This window comes from Monodon monoceros, unplaced genomic scaffold (genome assembly GCF_005190385.1).
Source record: "Monodon monoceros isolate NGI ecotype Baffin Bay Population unplaced genomic scaffold, NGI_Narwhal_1 Super_Scaffold_17, whole genome shotgun sequence".
NCBI classification, from domain to species: domain Eukaryota; kingdom Metazoa; phylum Chordata; class Mammalia; order Artiodactyla; family Monodontidae; genus Monodon; species Monodon monoceros.
In genome coordinates this window covers 22698720-22714025 of record NW_021703773.1, presented here as the reverse complement: position 1 = coordinate 22714025, position 15306 = coordinate 22698720, and the positions used below count along the sequence as shown (strand labels likewise).

Here is a 15306-nt window from a genome sequence, read left to right as displayed (position 1 = left end):
CAAGAAATAAAAGGAGATAGCACTTATGGGACTTGGCAAGAGGAAGACACGTTGGCGTTTGAGCCTTGGTGGCTGGCTTTATCAAAAATATGGAATGTCAAAGCAGCAATTATTTTTGATGCTAAAACCCCTTGAGGTAGGGACATGAGAAATTGATTATGTGAGACTGGGCTTGGGAGAGAGAGGACCTCTGAAATAAAGGCTGGAGTCACCCACATCAAGATGGTGATAGAATTGAGACAGGATAGGGAAAGGGCGTGGGGAAGGCGTTCAGCTTCTATGACATGAAGAGAAACCATCTCCTCAAATCGTTGTCTCTGTTTCCTGTTTCTTTGATTTCCCCATGAATTCTTTTTCCAGATCTCTCATATTTCTGGTTGATTCTTCTTTCTTAATTTTTTCAGTTATACCCAATTTTCCCAGATATCTACATTTTCTTATGCCTAAAAGGCTTATTTAAATTCTTCAAGGATTAAAAAAAAAAATCAGAGGATACCAACTTTCCCATCCCTTAGACAAGGATTTGTGTTTATTCTTTATGATTTCCCTTAATAGTAATTGCTATTTATGGATAACTCCCAAGATTCTTTAATGATAGTTCTTTCAAAAATGGCCAAAGAAGAACGTGTTGCTGCTTCCTCCTTCATTTTGTAATCATGCAGCAAATGGGAGGAAGGGAGATGCAGTCTTATCACACCCATATCAAAATACTTCTACAGCTTCAACCTTCTGACGGCACCCTGTAGCTTGGAAGAAGTGTTCCTTTAAGCCATGAAGGATTCTTTTTTCTGTACTAAGTTAGAGGTGGGCTTTTCAAGATTTATATTAATAAGGAAAAAGGAAAATAATTAAAATCAATATCATAAAATAGATGGTTTCATAAGCTGGTGTAAGAGTGCCTAAGTACAAGTAATACATAGGAGAAAGGTGTATGTTCTCAACAGTCAGAACGGCTAAATCTTTATTTGAACCTGTGATTTTGGGGGTAGAGGTGTCCACTAGTTTTTCAAACACATGTGGCAAATGTAAAGAACTTTCCAGAACTGAAGTCAAAGCTATAGGTAAGGTAACCAAGTGTTGATGAGGTCAGGACACTTTTGAGAGCAAAAGTCAGTGTTGGGAATAATTACGCACTGGAACTGTTCACCCGGTGAACAGTTCAAAAAATAGGACTTAAGATCACCCGAGTTCTAGACCTCAATAGTTTGTTCACAGGTCACATAATTTAAGGTACAATGAAATGAAAGTCAGGCATTTCCTCCTGTTCTGGCCTCTAAGTTGAAGTGCTGTTTCGTTATGTAAAATACAGGTGGTTCAAGGGCCTGGAAATGCCGAAATGAGATTTTCTTAGTCGTTAGCCTTTTCCTGTTGCTTTTCTAGTCAAGGTGACGGTGTTTGGAGACCATGCTGAGTGGATTCAGGGCCCAACCCTGTAGGTACTTAAGGACTTCAGTGTGGGCTTTTAATCTCCTGCCCAAGTGTTATCTTACTTGCCCAGACAAGCCTTCCCCATTCTAGGAGAGTGTGGGAAAATTAACACTGCCAGAGCGACGGGGGGAAGGAAAGAAATGTCTGAAGCTAGTAATGCATTGCATTAGTATTTATTTTAATGCGGTCTGGAAACGTACGGCTTGAAATCTCTGTGTTGCTTAAGGAGAGACCAGCACCCTTCCATGGAGGTAAAAAAAGAAAAAGAGGATTGAAAAATATACAGAGCATAGCAATCTTTACTGCTGGAGCTAGCTCTTAGGAAACCTGAAGTGCTGAATGTAATAAAATGTTGACAGGAGTTTCACTTAACATGCGGGAACTCTGGACCAGAACGACATCTTTGGCACCAAAGGAAATCAGGAGAATAAAGGCAGTCGTCAGGATTTGAAGTAAAGCCACAGATTATTACCATCTGTACATTTTCCAGACCCCGTGCAAAACCAGAAAGCCAGGACCCAGACCGGAGAGTAAGTATATTGAACTCTGGGGTGTGTTGTTACAGGGAAGCAACTCAGAAATTGGTCTGAATTTTAAGTACAATGCTTCATAAAACCTGACAATTTTTTTTTTTTGGTCTGGTGACCGTGTCCTAGTAATTCATTTGTGGAAAATCTGGAACATCAGGAGGAGTTATTTGTGTGTTTCTTGTGGGAGCTACCATTGTTATAAACCTTCATTATACCAGGCCTTGTACTTTCATGGTTTCTCTGTAAATGTAGCCTTATTTGTAAATTGCTCTCCAATCTCAGATTGTTCTTATATAGTGTGTTTTCGTGTTCTTTCCAGAAACTTGTGGAAAGATCTTCATGGGACACATTTCAGTGTTTGGATAAATGATTGGTTCATCACTGTCACATATCACTTAGCTAGTATTTTTCTGTTTATTATCCAAAAGAAGGTACTTTCAGATGAGCCTGCATTAAACATCTTTAGATTAATTTTCTGCCTCATGTTGACGGACATTATAATTTGAGCCAACAGCTACCTTCCCTACGGTTGAGACCTGTATAGAGGCTAAGCATAAAACACAAAACTTTTGGATTGTGTGTGCTTTCATCAGGGCTGATGTTTCTTCAGAAATCTTGGACCTCAACTTGTAAAGGCTAGCCCTTGAAAAGCTAGATTCACTGAGGGGGGGCTGGGGACGGGGGGGAAGAGGGGAGATGAGCTTATCCGTTTTCTATAAAAAGAGAATGTATATTTTAAAATAACAAGTAGTGAATAAGAGAGGCCAGTGTATCTAAAATGTTTACATAAAAGAGTTAAATCCTATGGCAATGGGACCATTAGGTAAACTATTTGACATCTCATTGAGAAATAGAAACTTTCTTATAAATGGGTTGGCTATAAAGCTCTGAGAATAAAATTTAATGGGATGGTTTTAACTTGGAAATAGCAATTAATGACAGATTGCAGAAGTCAGCCAATTAATTGTCACTCAGTGCTTTTCTATCCAACACATATGAAAGATTGTTTATAAACAGGGAATATTTTTTTTAATGTGCATACGAATTTCGTATAATACTTGGCAGCTCTTGGCTAGTTTGGCAGCATTAAAATCTTAGCTCTCAGACTAGTCTTCTGGATATGAAATGTTCCATGGATAGATTTGTTCTTTCCTTGCAAGCCTGTAAATCTTAATGTTTAGCAAGACATTCTTCTCTGCAATGTTTTTCTTCGGTCAACTTAAATTCTCAGCATAATTTAATATGAAGTGTTTGGCCAAATTAAAATGAGGGAAGGGTCCCACACCTGTTGAACCCTAGGTTAGCAACTACGTTGAATCACACACATTGTGCTTAATTCTGAAAACTACTCTTCCCAATGTTCATTTTGCAATTAAGGTGTGTATATGAGTCTCTCTTACTGCAGGCTGTGCTTTCTTGTTAGGACAGCCCAATCCATTTCTTTAATTAATGATGCAGATTCTTAGTTCATAGACCAGTCTCAGGGGAGTAATTTAACATATGTGAAAGGGCTCATGAGGCTTTCTGGACTCTTGGGTCCTATTTGATAGATTATTGCTTCAATATATTAAATGGACCCCAGTGTTCTAAAAACAGTCACATAATTTCCACATGTTCATTTTTTCTTGCTGGAAGGTGTAACTTACAGCAAGAGTAACTTAGAAATCCAAGCTTATTCTTGAAGAAAAACTAATAGGCATGTTTAGCAAACTTTTAAAAATATCTGTGTGGGAAAATCTTCAGTGAAGTTTATGAATATGTTTCTAACATATTTTTAAATGTCTGTGTAAGCATCTTAAAGCTTAAGAGAAGAAGTGCTAAATTGGCATAGTTGATTTCTCCTCTTGCAAAATACTTGTGAGCAGCAAGGTCATATTCAGCAGAAGGTATAGTTGGAATGACGGGTTGAGGAATGTTAGTGATTTGTCTGGAGGTGTGCGAGTGTGTGTGAGCCCTTCACCTCCATCTTGGCTTCTTTTTTTTTTTTTTTTAAATATTTATTTATTTGGCTGCGTCAGGAATTAGTTGCGGCATGCGGGCTCTTCCATGTGGCGCGCGGGCTTAGTTGCCCGGTGGCTTGTGGGATCTTAGCTCCCTGACCAGGCGTCGAACCTGCGTTCCCTGCATTGGAAGGTGGATTCTTAACCACTGGACCACCAGGGAAGTCCCCATCCTGCCTTCTTTTTGAAGCGACATTTGGCATTTTAGCTGCTTAGTGATGCCAGCTTGAGTTCATCACGCAAATTCTGGGACCGCTCGGGTCCCAGCTGCTCCAATGTGGGTCAGGAGCAGGGCAAGCCTCGCCGAAGCTGGCAGCTGCCTTGGCAGGTCTGTTCTGAGTCAGCTTCCCGTCTAGAGTTTCACTCCTGGCCTGGCTGGGGGCTCCCTGATTGGTTTGCGTGGAGTCTTGCTGCAGGGATGTACCTCTCACGGAAACGTCCTAGGTGTGCACCCTGGGACCCAAGCAGGCCAGCCCTAGGAGATCTGTCTCCAGCCAAACCAAAGGGCCACCCAGGGATCTGCCTACCTGGAAGCCACCGCGACTCTCAGCCACTTGTCCCCGGCTTGCCATAAGATAATGGGGGTGTTTTGCTCTTAGGGAAAAAGGGGAGGAAGGTGTCACGTTGCTACTTTAAAAATAGTTTTTTTTTTTTTTGCAGTGGTGTCTGTTGAAAAGTTATCGCATATGTATTCCATGTCGGTAGCTCTATTCTCTTTGAAACTTATCCTATGGGATTTAAGCCGTCGACTACCAACTCTCATCGAGGATTTGCTATGGAAAGTCCTGAAGGTTTGGTCTGTGCCATCTAAATGAGGAGAGAAGGCACAGGAACAGCAGCGAATAATGTGAGTGTATAATTATAGCCAGGTTGTGTGGTGCCGGCCCGCGTGCTGCAGGGGTTCAGAGGACAGAGATGCACCCAGCCTTCCTCGTCCGTCTCAGCGGTAATCCTGCCTCCTGTAAGGTTACCCCAGCCCCGCTAACTCCCACTGCAGCCTAGACCCTTTGCTTCCCGTGTACTAACATGTCAGGATCCCACCTCTGTGATTTTGAAGTCCTGCCCTGACTCAGCTTCTCCTCGAGCTCTGTTCTTCTACCTCTGCGCCACGCTACTTAAAAGACTGTGGTGCTTTCGTTCGTTTTTTTTGTCTTTGTGAAATTATTCTCCCCCGAATCACCAGTAACCTTGGGATAGATGAACTTTTATCCAGCCCTGTTCCACCAGCTCTCAGCCACGGCGGTTTTTGTTGGTCTCCTTTTCTGTTTTGCTCGTCCTTGGTTTCTGGAAAGTTGCTTTGTTTCTGTTTGGCATCCATTCTGCATCTGTTTTATTGGCAGTACTGCTCCGCCCACACTTAGGTGAGAATTTCCCAAGTTTCAGGTCCGCCGGTCTCCCTGTTTTCGCCGTCGGATATGCCCACTCACCTCCTTGAACTGTCACCGTAGAGGACTCGCTCATCCACTTCTCCAACGTGTATTAGGTGCCTCGGCACCAGGCGTCCATCTAGGCATTGAGGGTGGCACAGTGACACGACAGGTGGGTGCCCGCCTCCTGGAGCCTGTGGTCCAGGGAGGAGGAGAGACAGGTACCTAGCTCACGTCAGTACAGTCGGGAAGCCGCCCCGTGGGGAGGCATACTGGTCCTATGAGAACCCCTGGGGGCACCTGACCCGGAGCCCTGACCTCTCTCTTGAACTGCAGGCTCTCCTGGGTGACCTGTCGCCACCTCAAACACACCGTGTCTAAGAGGAAATGATCTTTTCCTCCAAGTTATGTGCCCCCCATACTGTTCTGTTTCTGGCAACGGAACCAGCTTGTCCCCCACCTACTTAGGCTGGAAACCTGGGTGTCACGCAGATTTCTGATTGCCTTTCAATTCCTCACCCAGTCACTCACCCGCTTGTGTCAGCAGCTCCTCCGTAATCGCTCTCAATTCTGCTCCCTACTTGCTATTCCCATTGCCACTGCCAGCGGCCCAATCCTCACGACTGCCTTCCCGCCCTCTTTAATATTTATAAATAGGCTATTTACTGATTCAGAGGAGGTTTACCAAAATTACCCAAGTAGCTCATGTTCATGATGGAAACATTTTAGAAAATGCAGATAAACACAGAGAACGAAGGAAAGAAAGAAGGAAGAGAAAAGTCACGTTTCACCACTCAGATAACATTCCTGTTAAAGCTCTGACATTTAACCTCCTAAACTTTTCTCCACGGTATCCACATATGAAAATATTCTCATATGTCAAAGTGTGAAAAATATCTTACAAACTGTGATTCTATTCTCTGTAGTGTTTTGGAGCCTACTTTTTTTTTTTTTGGTATTTAGTCTATATATGTTCGTTCTCCGACGTCTGTAAATATAATTATTTGTAATAATTTTTCATGGCTGAAATAATTTGTACTTTAATCCGTACACCATTTCAATCATTGGTACACCACTGCTAAGTCACCTTCTTGAAGCATTTTTCATTCTTGCTATTCTTCCGTGCAGAAAACCATCAGTGGCTTCCTATTGCCTGCACACACACACACAACACACACACACACCTTCCTCTTTATATAGGGCGGTTTTTCTGACTTTCTTCGTCTTCAGTATTCCTTCCCTCATCAGGAATAAGCTTAAACCACATTTTGGTGGTTATCATACAAGAACCCCCTATATGGTACATCTTGCAGGACGGAGGGACCTCCAGAATGATGGAGGGACAGTCATTGGCATGTCCCCAGCACCTCGCTCAGCACCGTGCTTCTCCCCCCGTCCATTCTCTCTTTTCCTTCACTGCTGTCCAGTGTCCTGGGGCTACCGATGTGACCAAGGCCCCTCCGAGCCCCGGCTCCTGCACAGTGAGAGTGGGGGACAGCTGTGTCAACACACAGATGCAATAGGGCAGGACCATAGTGCCATGGCGGCAAAGGGCTCTGATGGGGTGACCTCGGAGCTAGTCTTGAAGTGCGCCAGGAACTTACCAAGTTAAGCTGGTGATCAAAGAGGATGGGGGAGAGAAGTCTGCAAAATGGGGTGCCATGGGCAGTCCTTGGAAGGAAGGTGGCGAGCCAGAGTGCGGGTGTGGGTAAGGCCATGGTGAAAAAGAGATGGCAGGTCCAGATGGGGAAGGGCCTCTGCAGGGAGCTCTCAATCCACCCAGACAGTCTTCATCAGGCCAGTTAAATGGTGAAGCACAGAGAAGCAGCCTGGCCCTTGCTCCCCAGGAAGTCATGATAGAAACCAAGATCGAGTTCTGTGTTTTTATGATTTTGATATTATAAGTCAAATCTGGAAACCCAAATGTTACTGGGCAATCCAGCTTATTTTATTGAACTGACTGGATTTGTTTTTTTCTAGGCTAGCAAGAGACTAGAAAGCCTTTATGATGTCTAAGACTTCATTTTCTTCATCTCAATATTTCTTTTATTAGGATTAGTTCATGTCAGTTTTATTCACTCATATAAAGGCAGTTTAGTGTGTGTGTGTGTGTGTGTGTGTTTACATATTTGTCAACACATTAAAGCTAGGCAAAACTATATACCTCTCTGGGGAAGAAGCGAAAACCCTTTTTGCTGTTCAAAGGTAATACATAATCCTACAATTAGATATCTGTGTTTTTAAAATCACATCCCTTTTTGCTGATGTCTGTACCCATTTTGTATTTAGTTCACTGTGAATTTTTAACTCAAAGAAAATAACTCACTCCAGCTTTTGAATAAGGAGACAAGGAATTATTCAAGCTTCACAAATAGAATCACAGTGTTTTAAATTGTGAGGGATTTTCCATTTAGTCCAACCTCTTCATTTTACAGAAAAGGAAATTGAGGCCGTCATAGGTGAAGCAATTTGCCCAATGTGATACAGCATCTCAGCCGATCAGAATCCATGATTTCTGGCTTCCAAGTCCTATGACCTTTCCATTGCCCAATGCCTCCATCCTACTAAAAAAAAAAAAAAAAAAGGAAAGAAAGAAAAAAAAAAGAAATGGAGAATTGAGCTGACACATTGCTTTAATTCTCCTGCTTCTTTACAGAGTGTGAAAAATCCTGATGTACTTTAAAAGAAACATTTAAAAATGTATCCGGACTTGTAAAGAAGATCAGGAATATTTGTGATATGCTAATTAGAACGTATCTCATTATGCAGGAAACAGGAAACTTGGCAGAGGGGGATGCTTTTCAGAGTAACTTAAGAAAACTTCAAAGGTAGGACAAAAGAGTGTTCTTTTTATTTATTTGATAATGTGTGGCTGCCATCACATTTCTGATAGGGTCTGACACCTTTATAATAAGCCCCATAGAAACTGGGGGGATCTGTCAGACACATGGAAGGAAAAGTAAACAATTTCATTTCCATCTGAGTTTCCTCAGATGTAAGTGAGGGCCTTTCCCATAGGGCTCACCTGCCAGGCTTCTTCCTGTAGAAACTTGTCTGTGCTACCATTAGTCATTTGCCGAGGGATTATATTTTGGCAGCCATGCTAATCACTCCAAGGTGACCCACTAGTTGGTGAAACAGATCCTTCTCCGTTGTTACGGACCACGAATCCAATGATGCGAGTCGTTATTTGGGGGAAAAACGATCAAAGTGTATTTTCTCCCCAGGCCGCTAATTTCCCCAGATCTCTCGTAACTAGAAGCACTGTTTCTTCCGAAGAAGTTCTAAGTGCCATGAGGAGAAACACCAGAACTTGGTCGGATTTCAAGTTCAGGGGTAGACCTGAGCTCCAGGATGAGAGAAGAAGCTGCCCCCCAACCCTGGGGAGTCCAGAGAACCCCCCGATGAGAGCGGGCCATCCTGTCACCTTGGCAGGGCCTCACCCTGCTGCTCTGGGGCAAACAGTGCCCCTCCTGCCCACTGTCTGCCGTTGCACCCGACTAGACCATTTCTGGTGTGTTTGATGCAAAGGTGAAGTTGCCCTGGCTGTGAAGTTCGTAGGTACCCAAGAAGGTGAGGGGGAAGGAGGGTACTCAGCTACTCTTGGCCTGTGACAGCCTCCAGGTAGAAAAGGTCCTGGGGAAAGATAAGGACACCTCAGGATACCAGTCCTGACTTTAGAATGTCTTCCAGGCAGGGTTTAGTAGAACACGTGTGAATTTTACAATTAGAACAAACTGGTTTGGGATCCCAGTTTTTCTCGCTGCCTGTGTGACCATGAACAAGTTACTCACTCTCTCTCTGCACCTCAGTTTCTTCATCTGTGAAGTGAGTCGTGGTAGGGTTTTTTTTGAGGCTTTGATGCGATGACATAGGTGAAGTGCCTAGCAGATTGTAGGGCTCCTTGTGGGCCCTCAAAAATAGGGACAATTATCAGTTCCTGTATTCATGATGATATAAACACCAATACGTCAAAAAACAGTTTAAACCAAGACCCCAAAGACAGCCAAAATATAAACTGGCAGCTCAAGGAATTATCACAAAGTGGAGACGTACTCAGGGAACGACCAACCAGGTGAAAACGAGAATGTTAGCAGTATCCCAGAGGCCTCTTCATCCCTCCCCATCTGCCTGACTCCCCCTTCCCTTCTCGCCAAGTAGCCACTTCCCCAAGCTTCTAACACTCAACACACATTTAGGGAGAGTCTCCTAGATTCCGGGCACTAAACCACGATGGACAAGGTAGACAGTGTTCTTGTCCTCAGGGAGCTTCCGTTCTAGAGGCAGGAGCCAGACAGCAAAAAGATACGTGAATAAATTAATCTGATGTTTTCTGATGCTGCAAAGTGTTGTGAAGAAAATAAGGCAGGTTAAGGGGCTGGAGAATGGCCACCAGAGGATCCTTCCGAAAGGGGGGTCAGGGAAGGCCCTTCCTGAGAAGTGAGGTTTGGGAAGACCTGGGGAGGGGCAGCCCCCGCAGAGGGAGAAGCCTGGGGTCTGGAGGATGTCTGAAGAGCGGGAAGAAAGCCAGCGAGAAATCGGTCCTTGAAGAGGCAGAGTCCACATCTTGAGGGCCTCATAGACTGTGGGAGGAAATTGGGTTTTGTTCTAACTGAGATGGGTCGTAAGGCCATCTGTCGTCAGTGCCGTGAAAGGAAGCGTGGATTGCTTCCACGCCATCCCCCCAGCACCGTCTTGCTGAACGCTGCGTAACGCGTTCTCCTTTTGTAAAGCACGTTCACATGTAGGGTCTCTTTTTTTTTTTTTCTTTTTTTTTGTATTTTATTTTATTTATTTTTTTTATACAGCAGGTTCTTATTAGTCATCCATTTTATACACATCAGTGTATACATGTCAATCCCAATCTCCCAATTCATCCCACCACCCCCACCCGCCCCCCACCGCTTTCCCCCCTTGGTGTCCATACGTTTCTTCTCTACATCTGTGTCTCAATTTCTGCCCTGCAAACCGGTTCATCTGTACCTTTTTGATCCTCATGACCACCGTGTAACGTCCACCAAAAGGTCTGATCATGTCCTGTGATCGAAACTGTGAGGCCTTAAGCCTTGTTGCAGAACTCCTTACCACACAAAGAGCACAGCCATCCTCCTATTTGCATTGGTAATGTTGTAATGGCTCAGAATCTTCCTGCCTAAGAATCCAGTTAACTCCTGCAGGGGCCAGGTGCTCTTGTGTCTCCCAAAAGGTTATCTGCGGAGCATCAGTCACAGACAGTGCTCATGAAAGAAGGGGTCCCTGTCGAGTAAATGTGGACATGGGGCACAGTGCCCCCTCCCCCTGGAGAGTCCCAATGTAAAATGTTGTAAAGGCTCTGAGAAGTTCTGCAGTAATGAAATACTTTAACCCAGCCATTTCCCACCCCTGGCCACAGAACCGCTTTTTATACGCAGCATCCATTGACATCTGGGTCAGTTGTCGGAACGCCTTTTGGAAAATACCAGCCCGAAGAGTTGCTATTTAGTGTTTACTAAATGGTCTCTTGAAAGAGTTCAATTATTTCGTGAACCTAAAACTCCTCTCTTATGTGAAAGGATTAGAAACCACATTCGTAAAGCACTTCCATATGCTTAGCATGAAGAACCTGGACAAACGGAGATCCAAAGTGTTGAAAATCATAAATCCACTCCTGTTTTGAACACTCCTGTTAATTCCTTTGTCCTTTGAACTCACAGCATTTCCATTACTATGGTGCCGTGATGCGCTTGTATTTCTGGATACTAGGATGTCAAAGCCGGAACCAGTCTTATCTGGTTTAAGAGATGAATGTTCTGAACCACGCATGGCTTTGATTTTGGGTTATTATCTACGAGGATGTATGTGTACATAGAAGAGAGTCCATTTATAGATCCCTTGCAATCTTCTGTACCTGTTGCCACACAGATTCCTCTTCTTTTAATTTTTTTCTTGCTCTTACCTAGGGATTTACACAACTATATCTGAAGTTGCAGGAAATGTTTTTGATAGATGTTCACAGAAACCTTCCTGAATTCTGGCAGAGTTTGTGGGAAAGTGCCTGATTCACTTCTAGCTTCAACTTTATAATTCCTCACAGATTTTCATGTCTCCTAACACTTGTGTTTCTCCCCGTTTCCTAGCTCGGGCTCCATCTGTGTTGTCTTCATTTTCTTAACTCTGTGGTCCACACTTTTTAAAAATGTTACTTTATTTTAATACTCTGCCTGGAGTTCAGCACTTCTTAAATTAGGTTCTCAAAACAAAAAATTTTGAAATATGAAGAAACACAGAGGTAAATGGGGCTTTTTACTGCAGGACTTCTCAGTGCCTTTAATATTCTAATACACATTGTTAATCTCCAGAAGGGAGATAGAACAGTATTTTCCTTATTTATTTAACTACTGAACCTCTACCCAACCCCTTTAATAGCATCTTGTAAGAATGTTATTCTGAAAATCCCTCTTTGCATCAAATCCAAACCTCTCGACCTATATTTTCCTTAACCATTTCTCCAGCATTATGTCCCATTACCCCTTCAATTATCTGCCCCAGTAAAACCAATTGTTTTATAATCCTCCTGAAAAACGTTGCATTTCCCTGGGTTTAATCTCTTCTCATGATATTCCCTCTGTCTTCCCCGTGGATCCAATGATCTTTCCTAGCAAATGTGGAATGCTTTATTTTCTTTCTTCTGCACCTATATCAAAGATCACAGTTCTTCAAATCCCAGCTCCTCTGGGAAGACTTTACTGACCAAACAGTCCACTAAGAATCTCTCTTGGAGCTCTTATGATCTGTACCTCACCTTTAGCCAGTACAGGCTTACCTCGGAGATATTGCGAGTTCGGTTCCAAATATTGCGATAAAGCGAGTCACAGGAATTTTTTGGTTTCCCAGTGCATGTGAAAGTAATGTTTACACTATACTGTAGTCTATTAAGTGTGCAATAGCATTGTGTCTAAAAAACAATGTCCATACCTTCATTGAAAAATACTTTATTGTTAAAAAATGCTAACCGTCGTCTGAGCCTCCAGCGAGTCGTAATCATTTTGCAATAGTAGCATCAAAGATCACTGATCACAAATATTAATAATGAAAGAGTTTGAAATATTGCGAGAATGACCAAAATGTGACACAGAGATGAGGTGAGCAAATCCTGTTGGAAAAATGGCACTGATAGACTTGCTTGACACAGGGTTGCCACAAACGTTCAATTTGTAAAACACGCAGCATCTGTGAAGGGCAAGGAAACGAGGCCTGCCTGTATTACGAGTGTGTACTGACTTGTGGTTTATCACATATATGCTGTCTCTGCTCCTTGGGGCTAAAACCTGTGTGTGTGTGTGTGTGTGTGTGTGTGTGTAAGCTCTCTCGCTGAGCTTTGCACACAGTGGAAAGTGCACACATATCCAAAAGGATAGTTTGTATTTTGTTTAGAAGATTGGTTGTTCATCTCTCTTCCTGGATACTAGGAGTAGGATGGGGCAGGATTGTTGGGTTACCTACCTCTTGGTCAATGAGGTGGGCAGAGGCTTTAGAAAAGGAAAGGACAATGGCTGTAGAAATGACAACAAGCAAACATACTAAGCACACAGAAGGGTGAATACAAAGCACTGTTATTCTCCCTAAATGAGCTTATAGTCTGTTGGGGAGATATACACAATTTAACAAAAAGGCCATGCTCGTTGTACCCCAAATCATGATAGGAATATAGAATTGAGGATGGTTAATGTAGGGTGGCATGGGGGGCTCTAGGAAAGCAGATACAAGGCACGTAGGGGATGCGAAGAACAAGAGTCACCGAAGAAGAAACAGTGATTTAGGCTAAGAAGAAAGACGAATTACGAACTCGGAAGGCAGAGAGAAGGGAAAGGAAATTCCAAGCAGAGGGAAACAATCGTGTAACTGATGCCTAGAAACAAGAAACCTTGGCGTGTAGGCTGCATGGGGAGACATTGTGGAGACCAAGGTGGGTTTGGGGGAGTCCCGTTGTGAAGGCTTTGAACCACGTGGGCACGGAACGGCCACTGGAACAAAGTTTAAACTGGGGAGTGATGCGATCACTTTAGGAAAAATGGAGGTGGAAGCTGGCTGCGGATGAGAAAAATGAGGTTGCCACGGGTCCAGTTTTCTTTGTTATTCCCAGCAGACCTGGGTGTGGAGTGGAGAAAACTTGCAGCCTAGTTGTGGGGAGAGAACGATGTGCGTGCAGGGGACCATTTCAGCTCCCCACCCACCTTCCAGGGGCCACACGGCTCTCTGATAACAAGAGCTCAGCCCCTTCAAGAAGATGAGCTGGCCCTGAACTTGAACACCTGATTGCTGATTCCCCTCGCGTTCTCTCTCTCCAGTGTCTCTAACTGGCAGCCTCCAAGATATCATATTACACCGAGCGAGGAAAGAATGTTCTCCATGGTGAACCTGCTCTGACACTCTTAATGTCCTGTTCCCCCTGGTGTTCTGAGTGGGACGGTTCAGACTTCAGAGCTTCCAGGCGTGGTTTAAGAACCATCTGTTTTAATCAGGCATGTTGTATGATTTATGGCGAGAAAGATGATGTCGGCGGAGGGAGCTGGTATATATGATACCCTCCTAATTAGACCCGAGTTATTGTCTAAGTGCAGGGGCCCAGACAATGATGTGTTTGTATTTTTTAAAAAGATTTATTTATTTATTTGTTTATTTATTTTGGCTGCACCGGGTCTTAGTTGCGGCATGCGTGTGGGATCTAGTTCCCCGACCAGGGATCGAACCCGGGCCCCCTGCATTGGGAGCGCAGAGTCTTACCCACTGGACCAGCATTGTTGCTTTTCATTTAACTGCTCTTTCGCTTCAAGTTTCAAAGCCCCTTGCTAGTGTTTCTAAAACGGCAACAATTTGCGTTTTGGGAACTCTCAGGCTTTTGCTTTTTTTACATAAAAACTACTGGGTCGTCCTTACAGTATTTATTTTATGCCTATAGCACCTCCCTTCAAGATAAAAATAGGTAACAGTTTCATAACACTTACTAATGCTTTATATGCCAGACATATATCAATACAAACTCATCTAATTCTCCTAGTAAAGCCCTGAAGTAGACCCTGGTGTTCTTATCCCCAGAGCATAGATGAGGGAATCGAAAGAGAGACAGGTCACGGTGATAGGAATGGAACAGCTGAGATGTGAACCCAGGCACCCAAGGTCTGCGGTCTGTGCACGTAGACACTCCATCATATTACCTTTCCACAGATAATTTTCACGTTACTACAGTGTAGAAAGATGCTGCTAGCGCCATCTTTTTCTAAAAGAAATATATATGTGTGTTTTAACTAATATTCCAGATAGGAATGATGCATTTCCCACTAAGTTTATTTCTTTCCTTCCCAAAAATCCTTGTGGAAAATACAAATTACATCAAAGGTTGCCAGGTGGACTTGGTCTGTAGGATGTGGTACAGTAAGTGGAGTGACTTGGAAACTGGGAGAAGTGAGTTTCATTTTCGGCATTGACTCAGATGAGCTCTGGGACCTTGTACATGTTACTTGACTTTTTTGGCACTGTTTCTTACGAGGACAAGGATTTCAGCTTTAAGTTTCCAGGAAGCCATCACACAGGACAGTACGAGAAAGGGTTTTGGCTGCAGGATCAAACTCTTGAGAGAGATTCAGGACCAGGGCTGGTTCCTCTCCGGATGACCCGACCTCACAGAACTTTGCTGGAAGTTGTGGAGTCACGAAGAGCAGGGACAGGCCGATCTCCCAAAGAAATGTTACCGTTAGGTTAGATTCACCTTTGTATTATTTTTTCCGGTGTGCTATTTGTCATTTTCTTAGAATGATGGGTTTTTTCCAGATTATAAGCTACTACCACTTGAACTTTGTCACTGTTTCCTGTTAGCACAAGCATAAGCATCGCTAACAGAGGAACAAGGGTAAAGGAGCTTACCTTTCTTCCCCCTGTTGTTAGTTTTGTCTATGAATCAGATTGAACCTGAGCCCAACATCTTGACGACACTTCAGGCGTGAT

General features: G+C 43.5%; 1 protein-coding gene across 4 annotated transcripts in view; it reads left to right on the top strand.

Moving 5' to 3' along the window:
• Positions 1-15306, top strand: part of STOX2 (storkhead box 2) — a 207960-nt gene that overhangs the window by 50549 nt on the left and 142105 nt on the right. For 3 of the 4 annotated variants that reach the window (XM_029226255.1, XM_029226256.1, XM_029226257.1), the window contains exon 1: positions 5202-8153. The exons of the other annotated variant lie outside the window; for it this stretch is intronic. The gene's annotated coding sequence lies outside the window, so the exon portion shown is untranslated. Of the gene's footprint in view, positions 1-5201; positions 8154-15306 lie in introns of those variants that run through there. 4 annotated transcript variants of the gene reach the window in all.